General features: G+C 41.2%; 1 pseudogene across 1 annotated transcript; it reads right to left on the reverse strand.

Moving 5' to 3' along the window:
• Positions 1-1,118: 1,118 nt before the first annotated feature.
• LOC308512023 (pre-mRNA-splicing regulator WTAP-like) lies at positions 1,119-2,300 on the reverse strand (annotated as a pseudogene). Its single transcript has one exon. The product of its transcript is annotated as a pre-mRNA-splicing regulator WTAP-like (transcript).
• Between the last annotated feature and the right edge of the window lie 2,463 nt (positions 2,301-4,763).

The raw sequence follows: 4,763 nt of genomic DNA on the forward strand, positions 1-4,763 counted from the left end.
TAATTCATAACTCTCTGGGAATCTAGATGTTAAGTAAATTCAGATATTGCTGTTACCCAGAGTCACTGCTATTTTCTTTTCGTTCTGGTGTCTAAAGTAAGACTCCAGTTCAATGTTATCCACTATAGATGTATAGGCACTTTTTTGAAGAGCATTTCTACCATAATTTGTTGAACTCCACCCCACCCTTGAAGGTATTTATGCACTTCCAGGGCTTAGGAAAAGTTTTTATACTTCCCAGCCTTCTCTTTACTCAAAAAAATACCCAACAAAATGGGTAATAACTATAAAATAAAATAAGCAAATCTATCCCTTAATGTTCAGAGCAGTGACTGAAAGACAGCTTGTAATGGGACATAATTTTGGGTTTCTTTTGTTTAATTCTGAAGAAACCTTACAGATTCCATGGATCAGTGTGTGAGAAATGACCTTCACTTAGATTCATGTATGAGAAATAACCATCTTCTAAGAATCAATGCCAACTGCTAGGCAATGTTTTTAACAAGAAAAATCTTTATTTAAGTTTGGTCAGTACAGGTAAGAAATACTGGAGTCACAGGACAATGTGCATTAACAGGATACAACAGTTCATAAAAACTGAGTAACTATGCACACAAACTTCTCAAACATTCAGTCACCTAGAGATAAAATGCACAGATGCATGGCGGAAAAACTACTACAGGGCTCCATCAACAAATCTAACTTTTAGTGAAAACTACTGCACTGAGAAACTTGGCAGTCATAAAACCACATCTACTCCACCAAGTCTGAATGGTGCATAAGCATAGTAAAAGCACCAGCAGGAATGCCCTACACACCACAGGTACTAGATAGACACAGATTTATACAGCCACCATTGCCTTATACTTTCAGGAAAGATTTCCATTTACAACATCACATTAACTCTTATAAAGTAACCTGACCCTAAATGACGTTTTAGCAACAAAGTAATTAACTGTTAGAATTTCCAAAGTGGCAGAGATATTGAAGCAAAGAAGAAAAAAAAAAAGGGAAACACACACACACAAGATAAATTGTGACAAAAGTATGCATTAATTTTGTGGATAGTATCCTCTCCCAAATTAAATAACCCTGCATAAAAAGTTGCTGGAAAAATATTATAAAACTGAACACTGTACATTTACACGTGAGTCCAAGCCATTCTGAACGTGGCAGGAACCAACAGTTCGGTTACCTTTCCCACTCACTGTTTTTTTTCCTTTTGAGGGTCACGACTGGAGTCTGTGTCGTTTCACTGTGTGAGAGAGTTCACTGCCCTGGGAGAGACTATACTTCCATATCCCCCCACTGAGTTGGTTTATGTAACTACTACCTCCTTTGCCAGTTCTCTCCTCTGAGCTGTTGGAGGCCTTATTACCAGTCACTGGAGAAGAAGGAAAGCCATTTTCGGTCGTGTCCCCCTCCCTGTGACCTCCAGGCCCAGACGTCCTCAGCCGGGAGGAACTGCCGTTGCTTGGTCCATTGGTCAGCCGACTGCAGTCTTTACCTGGGGCCTCTGCCTGTCCCACAGGCTCAGATGTAGTCCCGCTGGTACCTGGGGTTGGGGCTTGAGCCTGCTGCTGTTGGTACTGAGCCAACTGCTGGCGTGTCTCCTCTAGTTGCTGCTGTAGAACTAGAATGGTACTCTGCATATCCTCTACTTCTTCCTCCAGCTGAATGATGAAGTCATTCAGTTCACTCCGGCTGCTTTTAAGCTCCTCACTGTATTTCTTCTGTAAAGCCAACTCTGCTTCAAGCTGCGCAATAAGTTCCCGGTTCACCTGCCTGCCAAGCTGTTGATTCTCCTGGAGAAGCCTTCGACATTTCACCATGACGTCTTTGCCGGTTTGGCTATCAGGAGTAAACTTCCAGGCACTCAGTTCATTCTGGGTTTGTTCCAGTTTGTCTTTAGTCTCTTCCAGCTCACCTCTCATTTTTAGGAAAAGGAAGTTGATCGCGGGGTCCACCGCTGTTGATGTCGGCTGGGGAGCGCTAGGCTGCTGGGCCTGCTGGAGGTACTGGATTTGAGCGGTATACTCTTGGACCCCTTGCTCCTTGGTTGCTAGTCGCATAACAAGGATGTCTTTTCTGCGTGCAGACACTTCCTGTTGTTGCTTTAGTTTTTCTGCTGACTCCCTTAAGCCAGTTACCTTGGAGTTCAGATCTGTGTACTTGTCCTCCAAAGTTTGCACATATGCTTCATACTCTTTCCATCTTAAAATCAACTCATCTCGTGCCATAACTTTAAAGTCTGTCTCACTCAGTTGAACCTTTTTGGGGAGAGGTTCCTCGGTGGTCATCTTGAGTCCCCTCCAGACAGAGGTCCCACAAATGCAGCCCAGTCACAGAGGCCGAGGCCGCGCTGCCGGTTCGCCACCCAGGGCGGGTGAAACCACCCACTCGATCGTGCAACCGCCAGTCTGGTCTGATTCTCCCCTTTATTTGTGGGTCTCGCATTCACAAAATGGCTCCGAGGGAGGAACCGAGGCACTGCCGTCCCACCCCCTTCTGGTTCTTCCTCCAGAGGAAGAACCCCATCCCACCCACCATCCTGTCCCCTGCAAACATTTTTGTTCAGTATGATTAGAAATGGCCTCTGGTATTGGTTAAATGATCAGGAAGTCCACACTGTTTATTGCTTACATGCAGGTGTGACTGTTAAGGGAAGGAAAGGGAGTATATTTGCAGTGAACAGCAGTGTTCTGTCCATATTGCACAAGTTTTGCTGGTCCTTTTGAAAGGAAGCTAGTTGAAAACATGGCTATCTTTTCCATAGTTTGCAGGCTATCTTAATAAACACCTACAATGTCCTATTGTCAGCTGAATAAATCACATATTAGAAAGTGATGTATCAAATAAATTCTAGATTATTCATGATAGTAGAGATAAGGTTAACTTTTAGAGAAACCACTTAAACATATTGAAGTAATAATCCAAATGAAAGTGTTTAGAGCCCTGAAACCATTTCAAGCCACATTTTACCCTATAAGTTAAAAAATTCGTTTTACAGTGTTATGAAAAATTATGAAATAAGCAATATCCTTTCCACCATTTTTGCTCATTTTCTACTGTAAATGTTGATGGGAGACAAGATGGACCAAGGGTTAGGAACTAGAGAATACTTTCCATTCTGGCTATACAATGCTATGAACATATGTAAATTTGATTATCATTAGTTCAATGAATGCTGAGAATAATGTATGTACTAAGTTTATTAGGTAACCATTTGGTTTTCTATTAAGCTAAACAAATGCAACAATTTAATATATAATTGATAAGGCTAGTTTAATTGTTTGTAGTCATGATTCTTAGCTTTGGATTCATACTAGCAACACTTGGAAAGCTTTTAAAACCCTAAACCCAGGCCACATCCTAGACCAGGGGTGGGCAAACTTTTTGACTCGAGGGCCACAATGGGTTCTTAAACTGGACCGGAGGGCCGGAACAAAAGCATGGATGGAGTGTTTGTGTGAACTAATATAAATTCAAAGTAAACATCATTACATAAAAGGGTACGGTCTTTTTTTTTTTTTAGTTTTATTCATTTCAAACGGACCGGATCCGGCCCGCGGGCCGTAGTTTGCTCACGGCTGTCCTAGACCAATTACATTAGAATATCCTGGGGCTGGGACTCAGATATCAGTATTTTTAAAGTTCACTGGGTGATTCTAATATTAGCTGAGTCTTGGAAACACTGCTTTATAGAATATCCGTTTACTCTTAAATTTAAGTGCATTAGGGACTCTAACAATCTTTAAGAGTCTATAGGAACCATTTCTGTTATGTTTCTTTTGCTTTGAACAAAAGCAAATCATTTTAAAAGAATAATCTTATTTGCTTTCTTTTATTCCTCCTTTTATCTTTTAGCTCTTTGGTTTCTCTGCCATATTGATCAATATAGCATAATGTATGGCATTAGGTCATCCTAGGTTTGAATCCAGGTTGGGCTATTTGCTAGTTATCATTGACTGGCAATTTATTTAGCCTCTAAACTAGGTCCCCCATCTATAGCAGTGGTTCTCAACTGGAGATAATTTTACCCCCTAGGAGACAGTTGGCAATGTTGGAGACATTTTTGATCATCACCACTCAGAGGTTGCTTTTGACATCTAGTGGGTAGAGGCCAGTAATGTTGCTAAACATCCTACAGTGCACAGAACAGTCTCCATAGCACACAATCATCTGGTGCCAAATGACACTAGTGCTGGGATAAAGGAACCTTGATCAACAGTCTGACTGTATGTATTCATATTCTCATTCCTCTACTTCCTAGCTGTGTAACCTTGAGCAACTTATTATTTCAGCCTGAATCCATCTGAAAAGGTAGCTATTATTAGCATTCACCTTGGAGTTGATGTGAGGTTTAAATGGGTTTATGCATGTGGAGCCTTAACACAGTGCCAGATAGCTATTTATCATCAAAATATGTCTCCCATTCTGGAGCATTTATAGCCTCTTGTTAGGGTCCTTGAGATCACATGTTTGACCCTACTCTCAACAATCTCAGTGTTAGTATTTCATAACTAAGTGATAGGAGGGGGATAGGGGTTGAAGGGTGGAGTTATCTTTGAAAATGCACCTGCTTTGGATTCTAAGAGGAAATTCAGAGGAGACAGCCCTACAGACACTGTTAATTTCCTTCTCCCACCTTTCATGTTCCTTTCCCGGTTTACTACTAGAGCTTAACACTTGTGCTGAGGTGGAGTGTTCAAATAGACAAGCTTGTATTGGTTCAAATAAAAAGTAAAGAATAGCCCAACCAG

The sequence above is a fragment of the Myotis nattereri genome (assembly GCF_964212035.1).
Source record: "Myotis nattereri genome assembly, chromosome: X".
Taxonomy (NCBI): domain Eukaryota; kingdom Metazoa; phylum Chordata; class Mammalia; order Chiroptera; family Vespertilionidae; genus Myotis; species Myotis nattereri.